The following is an 18,726-nucleotide window of genomic DNA, read 5'->3' as shown; positions in this document are numbered from 1 at the left end:
GTTTGGACTGCACCTACAACCCAGATACAGGTCATGGCCTTCCTTGATCTGACTGAGTATTATAGAAAATGTGTTCAGAACTGTGTGACCATTGTGGCTTCCCTGATAGAACTTCTGAAAAGAGGCCAAAGACAATCATGAGGACCCCTAGAGTGTCAGAAGGCCTTTGACAGTCTGAAAAAAAGATATCTGTTCAGCAGCAGTGTTGCCGGCCCTTGACTACTCAAAGAGATTTGTGGTTCAGACAGATGCTTTAGGAATGGCATTTGGGCAGTGTTAGCACAGGTAAATAATGAGGACCTTGATCAACCAGTTTTCTTCATTAGCATGCAACTTCTCCCCAGACAGCAAAGATGGAGTTCCATTAAGAGGGAAGCCTTTGTTTTGGTGTGGTCCCTGAACAAGCTGAGACCATACTTGTTTGATACTCACTTTCATGTTCAAACTGACCACAGACCTCTTGGATGGCTCATGCTGATTAGCAGGCAAAATCCTAAATTGTTGAGGTGGTCCATTTCCCTACAGGGGTTGGACTTCACAGTTGAACACAGACCAGGTGTGGCCCATGTTAATGCAGATGGACTTTCCAGATTTTTCCTCTTAACTGATGATGTCTACCATGGTGTAGGTTAGTTACCCATCACCTTTCATTTGGGATGGGGCCATGTGAGAAAGTCATAATTTTACCATGTTCACCCCCATTTTTTCTGATTGATGCTAGTGGTAACTGACTGTGCCCAGGCTCTGCTAACCAGGCCCAAGACCAGTGCTCTGAATAAAAGGTATATTGTAAAGTACTGCAGCTATAATTAGCAATGACAGACTCCTATAAGTCCCTAGTAGATAACAGGACAAGGGGGATTCAAACAACCTGTAAGTCCCTAGTATATAATAGGACAAGGAAGTTTAGAGGCCCAATAGATTTCCTGCACTGGAGTGTGCACTACTGTCTCTCATGCTATAATTTTTAAAGGCAGTCCTGCCTTGCAGACTGATGTGTGCAAATTCGACTTTAGAATTAAGGGAACTTCAAAAGTGATATTCTACCTTCTTTTTACATATGTCACCCCTAAGGTCTCTCCTAGGTGCCCCAATGGTGGGGTGTCATGTAACTATAAGCAGGGACATTATAAAAGATGTTTTATATTTCCTAATAAGGGAAAACTGTGCCTTTCATTTTTCCTCATTGTAGACAGCTCCGTAGGCTAATATGGGAATATTTTCCATATGTATTGCTAGGAAGGAGCTAAATGTGTCACGAAAGGACTCAAATTATTGGTGATGATAAATCAAACAACTTACCACGTGAATTTATTATAACTAATACAGAGAAGCATTTTTAAGGCTTTCTTTAGTGTAAACCAAATTCCTGCCTGCTAGTGGCCTTTCCTGATTGGTCAGCCTTAACAGGATTAGTCAGGCTGCTCTGATGAGGTCATAAGTATCCTGCACTAAGCAGAGGTTATCTAATGGGGAAGGTCTGCAGCTGCAGAGGCCAGGCCAGGAAGGGGGCTGGGTATTCAATCAAAATGGGCTTCAAAGGCAGCATGGCACAAACAAATGTCAGCCAGCCCTCCCCTCTTACCCTGTGCACCACAGTTAAATAGCAAGCCCATGAAAGGAATTTGCAGATGTCTGGGGGGGGGGGGTTAATGGAAGTGAGACACCCCAGTAGTCTTGCTCCTCTAGAGAAAAATTGTCCATGTTGGATTTTAAATTGCAGTACTTTATTGGACAAGAAAATACCACACTTTGGAGGACACTGTCATGCCTTTGGGTGGCACCGTGCAGCTCATTGGACAGCAATGCCACCCTGCTTGTCCCAAAGATGATTGAATAAAAGTGGCTGAACTGAATTGCAACCCAGATCTGCCTTCTTAAAGAAAAAGAAGAAGGACTGCCCTTCTAGAACCCTGGCCTGCAACCCAGAGGACTGCACTTTAAAGTACTGTTTGTTTTGCACACTGGAACTACAGACTTAAGGACTTTACCTTGCATTCAAAAGGACTTAGGAGTGGACTCCCTGAAAGCAACAGGATAACAGAGCTTTCCTGCACCAACTTTCACATAAGTCCCCAGCCTGAAATTTGTCCAGTAGACTTTTAAGGATTTGTCCTGGTGCATTGTGGAAACTGTGGTCCTAAACTTCCACGGACCATCTCAGAGCTTCTAGACCCATGAATATGTGGTTTGAACAGTTGGAATCATCAAGAGGAGCTCAAGGGAGAGGTTTCAGTAGTTTGGAGCAGCTTTTGGAAAAATTTGCATAAGTAGTCATTTTGGTGTCATTTTAATGATAAAAATATTTACTTTTTTATACATTGGTGTGGCGTTTTTATTGTGTTGTGTCTTACTTATTTACTGTGTTGATTAAATGCTTTGCAAACCTGTCTCCTACGTTAAGCCTGCCTGCTCATTGGCAAGCTACCTGGGGTTGAGCCAGGGGCTGGTGTTTTGAGACCTTGACTGGGACTAACATTGTCTTGGGGCATTATTGCTAGTGGTAGTTGTGTACTTATCTCTACTAGTAACTAGCCCCCAATATAAAGACACTTGACAAAATGACTCTTTGTTTTGTAAATTATAGCTCTATACAAACTGGATTGGCCACTACATAACAGTAAATTTGTCAGTGGTTTGTCTCTTATACATTAATATTTTAACATGATGCCAACAAGTCTTTGACTGGTACACCCACTTCACAAGAGGTAGAGTTGCTATTGAATTTGTTTGAGAAATATTTCCATAGTGGACATACATAAAGAAGTCACTTGAAGACCCATACATGCTTTTGCAAGGCATTATTGCCTACACATAGATTGCAGAGCAAATGCCCAGGGGAATCAAGCCTGTCTGCAGAATCATTTAAGGTAGTCTACTTTTGGTATTTTTCTTTTGCCTTTTCATTTCCACCTTCAAAAAGGATACACTTGCTATTCTCTTCAGTGCTTATGACTAGTAATGAAAATACCCTGGAGTAGAAGTAATAGCTCCTTACACATAATTCCAACTCTCCTCTATTAGATCTTCATTACATTCATATTTGTTTGGGTTATTTGGATTTTTCGCCAGTCAGCCCAGTGGAAACTGTGCAGCAGCATTGGTCTTGGCTTCACATGGAGCCGAGGCCAATGCCGTCATGCAGGGGGGCCCTCAAGCACCTTCAGAATGCGCACTGTCCGGAGAGCAGACAGTGCACCTTCCGAAGGGTGCTGGGTGGGGGGCCTGTACTGCTCATGCCATTGGCAGTGCAGAGGCTCCCCTGTGGCCCCTTAGCACTGGCTTACTGCCAACCTTTTCATGGTGGTCAGACCAACATGGAAAGGCTGGTGGTAAGTAGAGTTGTAATCAGCCAGGTGGCTGTGAATTAAGACCACCATCTGACCATAAGAAAGTATGTTTACGGCGGGGACCATGGTCTCCTGGTGGTCCGACCCCCAAGGTGCTGACCACCAGAGACTGCCACAGTTGCGGCGGTCTAACCACCAGCCTTGCAATGAGGCCCTAAGTCTCTCTTTTTTAATACTTGAAGCATGAATACAGCAGCAGTCTGAATTAGTTGGAGTCATACCACGCGCATTGTTGGTGCGGCTAGGAAAATACTATTCCCATATTCCAATTTAAATTGTACAATGGTGTTAACTATAGGGATTTTTTATTTAGAAACTAAAAAAGGCAAAACCAACCATAAACCTATTAAATAGTTTTGTGGAGTGTTTTGCCCTCATATCACCTCACTAAGTACATCTTACCCTCTTTTCTAGGGTGAAGGCACTGTGGGAGATCTATACATTACTCTCGTCTGAGTTAAGAAGAGTTTCTCTCTGATATGTTTTCCTCTAGCAAAAGAGTATTACCAAGAAATAATCAGGTGTAATCATTTGACAGCCTTCAATTTCTTTCTGCTGATCCTTTAATTGACCACTGCTTGACCTGTTTTCACCTATTATTCTGACATTTTAGTTCTAAGTTTAGAATGTGCAATTTTGAACTTGTCCACCCTTCATATACTGGAGGCCTTTGCGTAATCCAATTCCTGCATATTTCTTATCTGGCTAACAGTATTAAATATAACAGCAATTTGCTTATTGTCAGTAGTGGGGAGAATACATCAGCCACACCGAAAATAATTAGCGAAGAGCTTCCTTTGACTTCATGATGCATTATCTCAGTTATGACATTACTAGCTTTATTCCAATAAAATTGTATCACTGGACAATTCAGAAACATATGTAGCGTATCTGCTCTTTCTATTCCACACATATTGCACTTATGGATTATTTGCGTTCCAATTCTTGACAGCTTCATCAGTGTCCAGTAGGCCCTGTGGTAAGTCAACAAATAGTTCTTCCTAAGTGGGGTGCCTTTAACTGTAGCATAAAGAAAACACATAGACACTTGCCATAAGTCTTTTTCCCAGAATTCCCCAGCTAAATTGAACTCTCCATTTGCAGTGTCCATTATCAGCTAATTCCATAGCACTATTTAATTCTTTGTTGCTGTAGTATTCTGTGACCGTTGAACCAGCTTACTTGAACCCTTTAACCCTTTACGTCTTTTAGTGGATGATACCAGTTATTCAACTACTAATATTTATATTTGGATAATTCTCCTTCAGTTATGTATTTAGCTCTACTTCTTCCCACAAGAGTAATCTTCAATCCAGAAACAGCTGTCCCCTCCGATCGATACCATTTTTCTTTAATGGTTCTCCAAGCTTGCCTCTCATGCAGTTTGGTGTTTTGGGTGAATCCCAGAGTAGAGCATCTTAACTAAAATAAGATATTCCCTCTATCTTTTTTTAAATTGGCCAACAACCGCGCTGACGCCTGTAAGACCATTAACTTAATTTTCTTGAAAAATGTTATTGCTCAGAATTTGTACAGGAAATGTGAAACTCCTTGCCTTTGATGTCTTTTGTCATAGCCACCAGTGTTAGACCTCATTTTTCATCTAAAAAGCCCAACAGTATTATTGGAAATCAGGGCTAGCCAACTCTCTTCTTTCTCTGTTCCTTCTCAGTTTTTCCAGGAGATTCTTATTCCCTTGGATAGCCATAGAAACATGGTTAGCTTCCTGTGTATTATTTGTAGAGACTCTTACTTAAATGACAAAGGTATGGAATTAAATAAAAAGGTGAATTTGGCAAAACTGACAATTTAATCAGATTAGGTCAGATTAGGTCTACAATAGATTGTTAATGGGAGGGTCATCCATTTTCTCAATAATTTCTCAGTTTGCGCCAATGGTTTATTAAAATCTACCTCTGCTACCTTATCTAAATAATGTACTATTTATATCCCTAAGTTCCTCGATTCATTTTTCACTTCACTACATTGTATATATATGTTCAAGACTATGATTTATGTTTTCTAGGAGTTCACAGAGTTGCCTGACATTTCAACAAAATTCTGATTACTTGTTTTATATTGGAGAGGGAATTTCTCATGTTGGATGTATATACCACTAGGTCATCCTATATAGTGCTACCTACCTCTCCCAGCCATTACATACAAAAGGGTCAATCCCACTATTATGTCCTAAACTCTTTGCCAATGGTTCTATATACTTGTTACTTAATACCAATATGAATCTGAGCAGTAAGGTTACCATTCAGTAATATCCTTGCTCTCAGGTCACTACAGATTTGATGAATTGATGTAGAAAACTTTTCTTCCCAAATTAAGGGTTAGCTGTAAATATTTTAAGTTAAATCCATCAAATACCTTTGATTCATAGTTTGTTAACACAGCCATGGGTTTATTATATGTTGTCACCATAGTTATTGCACATATCAACCCATATTTCAGTTTGTGTACGTATCTCCCAAAAGGAAACTCTTTTGGTCTTCATGGATCAGCACTGCTACAACCTTGCATTTCTGTTTTGCTATTACACTTGTTAATATTTTATAATCCCAATTCAACAGGAATATTAGTCAATATGACTCACACTCTGACTTTTATCTGGTTTTAAAATAACATTGATAGTAGCCTCCATTGAGGTAGGTGGTAATGGGAATCCAGCTGTATACAGAGAGTTAAAATATAGGAATGACTTTCTCCCATAGCACTTGATATAGCTTGATGGGTATACATCCAGCCCTGCTGCCTCATCTCTTTTAATTCTCTTAATTGAGTCTCTAATCTTTTCTTGCTGGATCTCCTAGTTTATCTCTGTTGTACATGTTACACTTAGGCTCAGGAGGGATATTTTTGTTAACCACCTTTCTGTTTTTTCCTTCTTCCTCAGCCTCTATCTCTACCTCTTCCACGTAGAGCTCTTGATAGAGTCCTAGGAAGGTGCCTCCTATATCCTGTGCATTCATAAGCAAAACCTGGTTGTCCCTTGTAGCACGCCTTGTCTTATCTACTTTCGTCTTCCATGGTAGCAGCTTACTGCAATTTTCATCATACTCAAAATGCACTAATCTATTAACTTCCAATCTTGTTCATACTCTCTTTCCCAGAGTGCTTTCTAATTCTTTCTTTAAATCTTTTAATCTTCTTTCTACGTCTGATCTCATGGTTTCCTCCAATAAGTGGTCCCTTAGTAATTCTTCAGCGTTTTCTATCTTCCTCTCTAATTTTTCACACTCCTTCTTAAACTTCAAAGAGATTCCCTTCATTAAGAACTAACACTACTGCTCAATAGTCAGATAGATGTTGTACTGGGATGTGTCTTATATCCCGGACCTCTTTCAAAATAACCTAATCTATTAGAACAAAAATTGATTGATTTTTGAACGGTGACCATATTTCTTGTCATGAAAATGTACATCTTCTTTCCTCCCAAGCCCTCAATCTTCATATGTCATGCAGTCCGAAATCTTTTCTCATCTTTCTTACATATGCATATGTCTTGGTGGAATTTATTACTTGCCTTTTCGAGGACCTGTCCAGTGTGTTATCAAGCAGAACACTGAAGTCTCCATCCACTACTATAGGTTCTAGTAAGTCTAAAACCAATTTACTAAGCATTGTGTTTTTGCCTTGAAAAAGCTGTCGCTCTATAAGTGCTGTAAGTGATCTGTGGGTAAGGAACAAACCTGGGGTGACATCGAATTGCTCCATCAGTGCGTCAAAAGTCAACAGTTCCCCATTACTGAACAAATTCCCCATTGTAGAGATGTTGTATGCGGCTAGCTTTGAAACCCCTGTTACATCATGCCCGACCGGGAGCGTATTTAGGCAGCACAACGGCATGTCCGGTGTATATGGGGGATTGGATCTTGTACGCTGTAAACTGTAAAATGCGCACCAACAGCTGTGCAGTACATGTAACTCTGATGGATTTATCACGCGTTGCCCTCTTGGGTTCGATAATATCCCCAGGAGGGTTTTGATGGAGTGCTCTGTGTGGTGTCCCATGGTCGTGTCTGACTGTGCTGTATGTAATGCCTTCCCCAGCCACTGTAGCTGGCATGCCAGATAGTATAAATCAACATCCAGTGCTGTCATCCCTCCCTCCACTATGGGCTTGAGAGTTCAGGTGCAATGTTGTAGTTGAACGAGTGGAGGCACCTTCTTGCTAGGCTGTATAGTGTTTGTATGGGTTCCTATTGATCAGGGATGCATAATTATGATTCATCTAGTGCCATCGGAAGTGGACTGGTAGGCGAGTTCAATCCCTCCTTCCAAGAAGAGTTGATGGTGACGGTGAAGGATGGCGTTTATCATAGGATTTCCTCTGAGGTCACCGGGGTTACTTTCGACAGGATGTCTGAGGTGTCACAGGACAAGCAGGAAGCGCTAACAAACGTAGAATCTTGGTCAGAAAGTTTCACAGAGGGGTGCGAGGAGCCAGGTCCCCCCCGTTTAAAGATGCTGCGCGTTTACTGCATCACACATTTCCTGTAATGCTTGGCTGCGTAGGGGTGCTGCAAGTGTCAACAGCTTCCCATTTTTTCTTTGTGCCCCCGTTTGCATCCGTGTTGTGCTTTCCAGGGTCTTTTCCGATTCAGGACCAAGTGATTCCAGCCATTCTGGCACCTATTGCGGCATAGTGAAGAAAAGTGTGTTGTTGTTTGTGGTGATTTTCAGTTTAGCGGAGAATTGCATGGCATACCGGATGCCTCGTTCTCTTAATTTTTGCTTGATCTCGGCAAAAGAAGCACTTTGCTTTTGAGTGTCTCTAGTAAAGTCCAGAAATATAATTATCAGCTGATCCCCCATTTTAATTTCCCCTTTCAGTCTTGCCTGTGTCAGTATAAAATCTCTGTCCTCGAAAAGAAGCAGTTTAGCAATGATCGGACGTGGTCTCGCTCCCGGAGCCGGGGGCCTTGCCGGCACTCTGTGTGCCGGTTCAATTGCGAAATATTGCGATAGGCCCTCTGGGGCCACTGCATTGCGTATCCATTGTTCCAGATATGTTTCCATATTAGGTGCTTCCTGTTCCACTTTTTCTGGGAAACCAACCAGTCTTAGATTACTTCTCCGTGCTCTGTTTTCAGCGTCTTCTGTCCGTGCCTCTAGAGTTTTAATTTGTGATGTTAACTCAGACACGTTTTTAGTTAGCTTCTGACATTTTGGGGCAAGTTGTTCCAGGGATTTTTCATTTGTAACAACTCTGTCTGTTAGTCGGCGATGGTCATCCCTAAGGAGGGTCAAATCTACAGAGAATGTGTCAATTTTAAGTTCTGGGGCATCTCAGGATGCCTGTATCGCTTGTAATATGGCATCTAGGGTGGTCTCCTGGTGCAAGGCCCTGTTCAGCTCGCCGTCATCTCTGTCCGTCTGGGGTCCTACTGTCACTCCACCACCCGGGCCATCTCGTTTTTTCGGCTTACCCATGGCTGTGCCCGCTTCTATCTTCCTTGGGACTGGCGCCTCTTCACAAATTAGCCCAGGCCTCTGTGTGAGTGTGCATGTTCAATGACACGCTGCCCGGTTTCAAGGTGTGGCGAGGGTCCCACTATTTCCCGTCCCCTTGGGTGAGGCACCAGCAGCCTGGTACTTTCCGCAGGTGCAATGCGAGCGTTCTTGATAACAGTCACAAAGTTGTATTGAACTGCGAATCTCTTTATTCAGGCCCAGCACCAGCACTTTCAAGTTAGGGCCCTTGGGAGTTGTTGCAGCCTCTTCTGCACGAGTGTTCAAGAGTTATGAAGCTCCAGCACGCCTTTGTCCACACTAGCCCTGCCGTCAGTCACTCAGGGGCACGGGCGAGAGGGTGATCACTGCTCTGCTTCCAATGAGTCCTGGATTGTCGGCCCCTTTTTTTGACAGTTCCTCGTTGTGCCCCAGGGGTTCGGCGACCCGCCTCTGGGTCCAGGCCCCGCCGCGGAGGTTTCACTGTTTACTGTCGGACCGCTGCCATTTTGTCGAGCAGTCGCTCGTCGCGGATCGCGTGTTTAATCGCTCCAAATCTGTGCCAAATCCCTTGTAACCTAGTTTTCGCTGCTCAAGGCAAAAAAAACACAAGGCTAGTAAGGGTGAAAGATGCCGCACCTACGTAGAGTGACAACCAGTATAGCGGAAAAATTTCAATGAAGTGAGAAGCCGGTGCCAGGTGGTCGGGTGCCTTACTACCCTAGTAGGCACAAATATGTGTACCAAGGTGCACAATAACATCAAAAGCAATATGACCACGGCACACAGAAATGTACAATCCAAATTCGTATTGAGGAAAAGTATCCCTGGTAGTAAGATTCAGGATGTGGAGAACAAAATATGAAGGTCCCAAGTTGGTATTGCACAGTGTCTTTAATCGTAGGCACAGTTTGCCACAGGATTATGTTGTCTTCGAGATACAGCCAACACGTGTTTCGTCACTCAGGTAACTTCATCAAGGCCGCAAAACAGTAATCAATGCAAACTAGTATGTAAAAGTACCCGTAGGCGAGTAGGCCTAATCTGTGTCTACAAAAGATTAGTGCCTGTCTTTTGCTACCGACAAGTGATCGAACATGCACATCCATGTGAGTAGAGAAAAGGCAGGCATAGCAACCAGAAATGGTAGGTGGGAACCCTACTTGGTTGTGTAGAGGAGGGAGAAAAATGAGGAGGAGAAAGAAGTAAAGAAAAGAGAGAGGACACCTTGCCGTAAGAATGTGATAAGGTGTAAAAAAATGTTTTATATAAAAATCCATAATTGACGTGTTACACGCGTGAAGTCAAGTGTATGGTATACTGTGCTCCATGGAGTCCAAGTTGGGCCTACCTAAAAGGTGAGGCACAGAGTGCTAGAGAATAAGTATGGAAAAAGAGAGATAGTATATTAAAGGAGTGCTCATAGAAGGACTCCTGGTAAGGACAGAGTAGAACTTGTAAAGAGGGCAGAAAAAGGGAGCGTAAAGGAGGAGAGGGTTGAAATTGGAATCATACCTGGGCCGTCCGGCCAAGGGAATGAGTATTGGAGAAAACCGATGATAAGGTAAGTGGGTCTTATGTAGTAGATACAAATCTGAAAAAAACGGTATTGAACCAATGAGGGATAGTAACTCAACTATAACAAGTCAGAGTACAAAGAAAAAATTGTTGCGTTGGATTGCAGGCTAGATATATGAGAGTCACAGCTTGATATTACCTTGTGGTATGGATTGTGTGTAGGAGGAAATAGCTCACGACAGTCGGTATGTAGGAATCCAGTAGTAGCAGGGTAAATTAGCGAGGCCCTGATAAGCCTTGGGTCGAGACCCTGCATGAGTAAAAAACTTAGAATTAGGATAAAGTATTGAAGTAATCAGATGGAAATGAACTGTGAAGATGGCGTGCAGGGAAACCCCTAAAGTTAAGAGAGCAACCTGTTGAGTTAGAAGTAGTGCGCGTATAGGCGGGGAACAGTAGGTAGAGTAGCAGTAAGAAAAAGACGGCAGTCCCAAAACAAAATGCGTGGTCCAACCATTCTAAAGCACATTTAAACGTATTGGAAATGTGAAAGCTAGCGTATCTAGCTCTAAGTTAAATCAGCGTCATATAGCCATGCTAAGTGTATGGTAAATCAAATCCCCAGGGACACCACCTGCCACCCTCGCCCACCGCTGGAGGACACCCATGGATAGGGGGACCCATCCCAGGTAGGTACAGGTAAGTTGAGGTAAGTATAATGTTTTATTTTTTTTAAGTGCCATATGAGGGCCTAACTTGGGCCCCCCCTACATGCCACTGTGCCCCCGGCCATACCCAGTGGACTAAAGTCCCCTGGCCATGGCCATTGGTCAAGGGGGCATGACTCCTGTCTTTGCTAAGACAGGAGTCATTGCAATGGGGGTTGTGCATCAAAAAATGGCGCAAGTCCGGTTTGAGCCATGATTTTTTACTCAAACCTGAATTACAACCCCCATTTTCCCCTAAACCGGCACTGCCTGGTTTGAGTCGTTTTTTTACTCTGACCAGCCCGCAGCGCCGGCCAACATTAATCCTTAAATAAGGCGCCCACCTGGCGCGTAGGAATGGCGTTAGCCGGCGGTAAATTTATTGGCGCTGGCGCTGATTTATGTAAAAAAGTATAAATATGGGCCTCAGTGTGTCTCTGAAAACCTGCACCTTTCTTCTTATTGGGATTTCTTTAAAGGAAGGATCTGCAGTTGGGTGGCAAGAACATATATAAGTACATTTCTACTGTGCATTCAACTGTTCAGGCATTCATATTTACCCAATTCTATCATTCTCCTAACCAGGATCTTTTGAAAGACTAGCCTCCCCCTAAGAGAACAATATTAACTTAATATCTTCTTTTTCCCAGGATTCAGAGGTTTCCAAGTGTTGGAAAATGGGTTATTGGTAGGGCAGGTAGGTACCTACACCTAGCAACAAGCCACTAACCTCCACCTAGGTACAGTTAGGTCTCAGTAAATTAATCCCAGCTCAACCCTTGGTAGCTTGGCAACGAGCGTCAAGGCTTAATTTAGGAGACAAAGAGGGTCATTCTGACCCTGGCGGCCGGTGGCCGCCAGGGCCACCGACCACGGGAGCACCGCCGACAGGCTGGCGGTGCTCCAATGAGCATTCTGACCGCGGCGGTTCAGCCGCGGTCAGAAGCGGAAAGTCAGCGGTCTCCCGCTGACTTTCCGCTGCTCATTGGAATCCTCCATGGCTGCGGAGCGCGCTCCGCAGCCATGAGGATTCTGACCCCCCCTACCGCCATCCAGTTCATGGCGGGAAAGCCGCCATGAACAGGATGGCGGTAGGGGGGGTCGCGGGGCCCCTGGGGGCCCCTGCCGTGCCCATGCCAATGGCATGGGCACGGCAGGGGCCCCCGTAAGAGGGCCCCAAAATGTATTTCACTGTCTGCCTTGCAGACAGTGAAATACGCGACGGGCGCAGTAGCACCCGTCCCACCTTCCCACTCCGCCGGCTCGATTACGAGCCGGCATCCTCGTGGGAAGGTCGTTTTCCCCTGGGCTGGCGGGCAGTTTAACTGGAACCGCCCGCCAGCCCAGGGGAAAACTCGTAATACCCGCCGCGGTCTTTTGACCGCGGCGCGGTAATTTGGAGGGCGCGATCCTGGCGGGCGGCCTCCGCCGCCCGCCAGGGTCATAATGAGGCCCAAAGTGTAAAGCATTCAAATATCACAAAACAGTAATTAAATAAAACACAGGAAACAGTTTAAAAATCCAAAACCAATTTATAAAAATAGTTTATATTTTTATCTTTAAAATGACACAAAAACTATTAAAATCGGTTCAGGGGAACCGGAGATATGAATTTTTAAAGAATTATTACTTTTCTAGCGCTTAGAAACAAAAAGTGCCAATCGGGTCATCTGGTTGCACCTCGACCGGGGCAAAGTCAAACTTTCAGGCCGACCGCGATGGAGCCCTGCTCGGCTACAGGTCGCGGGAGGCCTCGGTTAAAAAGTTACCTTCTGACAGTCTTTATTTTGAAGTTTTTCTTCACCGGGACGAACCTGCCAGTTGAATCCGACCTCCTGGAGCCCTTGTCCGGATACGCGATGTGGGTTTCCTCGGTGAAGACTTTTACCTTCGGACTTAGTCGTTTTTTCGAGATGAAAATCCTTCGTCCGGGGTAAACCTGGATCTTGATCCGACGTCCATGGAGCCCTTCTCGGATACGATGGCTGGGAGGTCCCGGTCAACTTTTTACCTTCGGACTTAGTCTCTTTTTTGGATGTTTTTCTTTACCGGGACGAACCACGAAGTCAGGCCGGGTCGCGGTTGAGGCAAGCCGGCTAGAATTTCCACGGCGGGTCGGTCCCTCTCTGGAGCTTTTTTCCAAAAATTCTCAAATCTTTTCCAAACTTCTGGGGCTTCACCCAGATGTTCTTTTAAGGTTCTTTTGGGGTCCACAGCTCACCCCAAGGGTCCAGAAGTTCTGTGATGGTCCTTGGGGGGTGCGGACTTCAACTCCCAGAATGCACCTGGCGCAAACTCCTTTTTGGCCACTGGACAGTGGTCAGCTGGTCGTTTTCTTCAGGAGTTGGTGCAGGGGACTCTGGTTAGCAATTTTTCACCTGTAGCAAACAGGGAGTCCCTCCTTGAACCAGTTGAAGCCAGGCAAAGTCCTTCTTGTGGTGAAGCCCAAGTGTGCAGCTGGTGCAGTCCTTCTGAGTGCAGGTTTCAGGTGCAGGCCAGGGGTCCAGCAGGGCAGTCCTTCTTCTCCTTAAGTTCTTTCTTCTTGAAATTTGGTGGGGATCTGAGGTGTGGGGGCAGGTCTGCCAGTTTTATCCTTGTTCCTGGGTGAAAAGCAGGGGGGCCCTGGTTCTCCAATCAGGGACAGGGTCGTCCCCCTGTGATGACCACTTCCTGGGAAGTGTGGCAAAAATCCATCCCAGAAGGCAACAGTCTCCAAAAATCCAACATGGATGAATCTGATTTTTGGAGGTTACATCTGGCTGAGCCCACCCACTGGTGTGGCTAAAAATCATAAACACACCCCTCTCCTGCCCTCTCCTAATCTAATCAAGGGGGCACCTAATTGTCTGGGGTTGCAGGATGTGGGGGTGTTGCTGGGTGCTCCAAATGTCCTTCTCTGCCTTTGAAGACCAGTTTGGCAGCCCTCCCCCTTCCTGCCTCACCATCTGCTGAGGGGAGATTCTCTCCCCCAAGCACATTCCTTTGTGTGAAGCCAGGCCACTTCACACCTCATCAAGGCAGCCTGGCAGAAGCTGCTGCAGGCTGGCCAATCAGAGCACAGCAGCAAAAACAATGCAGAGCTGAAATTGGCAACTTTTTAGGTAAAGTCTAAACTTTTTACCTGGACAAGTTATATTAAATCCAACAACTGGAAGTTGTGGGATTTATTACAACAATCAATTTGATACCAAATTCTTGGTATGTAACATTTAAGGAGACTTTAAAATTTAAAATAAAGTCTGCCCATTCTAGCCTATGAAGGCCATTTACTTCAATGAGGGAAAAACAAATTTGGCTGTTTTTACCTCACCAGGGCTTATAAATCTATTTTTATAAAGTCCCTGCTTATAGTTACATGGCACCCAGCCCTAGGGGCACATAGGGCACACCTTAGGGGTGACTTATATGTAAAAATAAGGTAGTTTAAGACTTTAAGTACCTTTAATTCCAAAGTCGAATTTGCATATAACTTTAATTTAAAAGCAGCCAGCAAAGCAGGCCTGCCTTTAAAATGACACTGGGCACCTCAGCAGTGCACCTAGGTGTGCACCACCTATGCTGTGGTCCCTAAACCTACATGCCCTACCATATACTAGGGACTTATAGGTAGGTTAACTTAGCCTAATTTGCATATTGATTTTACACAGAGCACAGGCCGTGGGACTGGTCAGCAGTACCCAGGGCACCATCAAAGTCAGGAAAACACCAGCAAAAAGAGGAAAATGGGGCAAAAAGTTATGGGGCCTCTGCAATCAGCCCTGTTTTCTCACACCAAGGCTCTCTGGAGAACAGTTCAAAAGTTCACAAATATACAAATTACTAATGTATTTTACAGGAAAAGAAAACTCCTTCTCAAGGTTCAGTTTTCTCAATCACAGTCTCTAGGAATTAGTCTGAGCACTGAGGTTTGTCTCTAAGACTGACAAGTCTGCAAAGCAAAGAGTTCTTGAATATATATGTACATATATACATTGGCAAGTCTGGAAATCATACACGAGGATTCCTTACTGCAGTTGCTTGAAGTTCTGTTGATAGCCAGTTGTTTGAAGAAGGAAAAAATTCAGCTTCTTCAAAAGGGAAAAAGTAGCTGGTGTGCACACCATAACAAGCAAAATAATTAATTACTCAAAAATGGAGGAATTCTCTATGAAACGTAGTGCCTCAGGAACACTGCTCATTTTCCTCAGGATGACAGTTGAAGTGCAGGGCTCCCAGAGAGAAACAGCTGAAGGGAAGCTTCAGCACGAGAGTAAGGATGAAACACTAGAGCATTGACCTCACAAGGATTTGTGGTCACCATCTTGAGTGGCAGTTAAATCTGAGGAAGCTAGTTCTAAGAACAGCCTCTGCAAGAGCCACCAGGAGTGAGGACGCCGCTGCAACCAATGCGGGTACAAGGAAAAGGGGAATTGTTTTTGCAGAGGGAAGAACTTAACAATGCTGGCAATGGTTTTTGTGATACATTTGCCTGTTTGGACCTGTTTGGACCTGGTCCGGCCTACGGCCAGAGAAGCTGCCCATTTACTCCATTGACCAGAAAGGGCCTTACTCCCTACTCTTCAATCAACATGCAAACAGATTATCAGCAAAGACATCCAACTCTTGCATCACAAAAAGACCTCATACAGATAGCAATGTGTCATCAACCAACACAAAACCCCATATACCACACATATACACATTTCCACCACAACTACAACAGTAAAACACCTTTGTACTCACAGCAAACACTACTCTATCCATTCCCACTAACACAACCTGCCATCACCCACACAACACAAAAAAAATTATACATTACTTTCAGCTATCCAGGTACACACTCCCTGTTCACACAAACCAACAGCACTATCCTCTTTGCTCCCGCCAGACCCCCTTTTATCATGACAATACCTAAACCCAGCCTTCCAACACACCATCTACAAACACCCTTCACCTCTCTTCACCAGTTACACACAATCATACAATCCTCACACTCCACTTCACCACACGTATTACCTCCTCCATTCATCACAACTAACACAAACTCCCCTGACACAATTCCACCCACTCTTATACACCTCATACACTCATCTCCAAAACAAATCACCACCCCTGTTGTACTCTAATACCACTCACCAGCACTAACTCACATACAAATCCTTCACTACTACACAATATCCCCTCTCACTATTCCACAAAAACAATACAGACCACACACATCAGCACATCAAAATAACACAAACATTTATTATACTTTCCGTCAAACCCACTCCCACCCTCATGACTACACAAAGAATGCAAATCCTGACCAATCTTTACCGATACATTCTCACTCTTCACAAACATTTACCACAAGCACCACAACACAGCAACATTCATTCACCTGCCTCTCATCCATTGCACAATTTAGAGCCCTAACCCATAGTCCTTCCAAACGAAACAGACACAAACAAAATAAACAACATGCCTCTCTTTACAACTTCACATCCCCTTGTCTATTGCATCATAAGGCTACCCTACAAAAAATGTACACTCTTCATGTCTCTCTCGGCCACCAAGTCCACCACCAACACACACAGACCCAACATAATGCCTCCTAAGCCTGCTGGAAGAGGAATACTAAATTGAAAAACAGGACTATTGTGTCCCTAACACAGTTATCATAACTAACACTACACCTGCTACAAGATCAAAGTATATTGCACACCCTTCTTCGAAACAAAACAACACCACCACTAACACACTTTTTCTAAACTGCCAGCTCATAAATGCTCGATAACTCTCAGAAAACAAGCACCACATCTATGACCTGCTCACAGACACGAAACCTGACTTACTATTCCTAACAGAGTCATGTTTGGGAGATAACATGGCCCCAGTGTTGCATGAAGCCATTCCCCCGGGCTATCAAACCCTCCCACACAACCGTATAGGCAAGAGAGGAGGTGGACTAGCTATCATATTCAAACAAGGAATAAATTGCAGTAAAACAGACAATATTTCCATACAAGGTTCTGAAGCCCTCCTCACCAGATGCCATCTTACTACAACTTCCTCCTGTAACTTTCTCCCCCTTAACAGACCTCTAACTAACAACTCAGCATTCCCAGATGCTTTTCTAGATACAGTCTCAAACCTTATTACATTATACTCAAACCTATGCATTCTTCAGGACCTAAATATTTGGTTTGACAAACCCAATATGCCCCATCCAAAAGCTATCACCACTGGCCTAATCGCATTGAGCCTCCATCAGAATGTACACAATCCCACACACATCGCTGAACACATCCTAGAGGTAATTTTTGCTAAGCCTGAACTAGTTATCGTTCATAGCATCACACCAATCACATAGTCAGACCACCACTTGATAACTTTCCAAAATAAAACACCACGAATCAACACAACCCACAACTATTTACATACATGCACCTATCGAACATGGAGCAAACTCAATTTTAATTACTTAGAAACACAACTAACAGCCAATACAAATCTAGATACAATTAATTCTATTTGAAAAACGTTAAGTGGCCACAGGAAGCTTTTGATATTCTAATACCACTCAGAAAAACTAAATAGGGCAAAAGAAAAACAACACCTTGGAGAAACACAGAACTTAAAGAGACAAAGCAACAAATCAGAAGGTTACAGCAGACCTGGCTCAAAACAAACAACATTCAAGACAAACCGCAGTTACGCAAACGTAACAAAATATACAAATCATCAATCTAAAAAGCTAAAAAGAAAGTACTAATCAGACAGAAGTCAAAATGCTAAGTCTGCAGACACATTGGACTCCAATTTAAAACAGTAGAAAACCATCAGCACCAACCCCTTTCCTAAAATCCCCACTCAGAATAAACCAACCCAGCTTCTACAGTCCTTCAAACAAATATCACAAGGTGAATTTATGGGTTTGGTCAAAGCAGGCTTTGCCCTTCTGACCCTTGTCCACCACACATCTCCAAGTATATTCTTTTATCTACTTCTGCTGCTACACCTGTAAGAAGAATCATCAACAACTCTTTAACTTCAGGAACTTTTCCTGAAGACCTGAAAAAGGCATACATACAACTGTTATTAAAGAAAACAAACCTAGACCCACAGGACTCCAACAACTACAGACCAATCACAAATGGACCTTTCCTGGGCAAACTGATAGAAAGAGCAACATTCACCCAGATGTCACAATTCATTGAAGATAATTCCATACTTTCAGACTACCAAACTAAATTCCGCCCAGGAAGAGGCACTGAATCAGCACTCAAAGCAACCTGGGATGATCTTAAAAATGCAGTTGACTGCAATGGATTTGCTGCACTACTTCTCTTGGACCTCTCGGCTGACTTTGATACATGACATCCTAATTCAAAGACTCCACGAAGCCAGCATAGAAGGGACTGCTCTCGACTGGATTACATCATACCCTCAATACAGAACTAATATTATCTCTTCTTCCCCCTTCTCATCCAGACCGTACTTCACAATAGCAGAGGCCCTCAAGGATCAATCATCTCACCTTTGCTTTTCAACAGCTACATGATATCATTACCAGAACTGATGAATGATGTTCAATTCACATGCTACAACTATGCAGATGACACACAAATACTACTTAAGTTGGAATGCCCCAAAGACATTGAAAACTCACATATCTTCATTTGCCTCAAAGATGTTGATCAGTGGATGACTTGGCGCCATCTCAAACT

At 43.8% G+C, this 18,726-nt stretch overlaps 1 protein-coding gene across 1 annotated transcript in view; it reads left to right on the top strand.

Annotated features, from left to right (window-relative positions):
* Nucleotides 1–18,726, top strand: part of LOC138284408 (intestinal mucin-like protein) — a 362,338-nt gene that overhangs the window by 153,518 nt on the left and 190,094 nt on the right. The gene's annotated exons all lie outside the window — the stretch shown is intronic.

Source organism: Pleurodeles waltl, chromosome 3_1 (assembly GCF_031143425.1).
Source record: "Pleurodeles waltl isolate 20211129_DDA chromosome 3_1, aPleWal1.hap1.20221129, whole genome shotgun sequence".
Classification (NCBI taxonomy): Eukaryota; Metazoa; Chordata; class Amphibia; order Caudata; family Salamandridae; genus Pleurodeles; species Pleurodeles waltl.
Note: the sequence above shows the minus strand (reverse complement) of the source record. Positions and strands in the feature narration are given on the sequence as shown.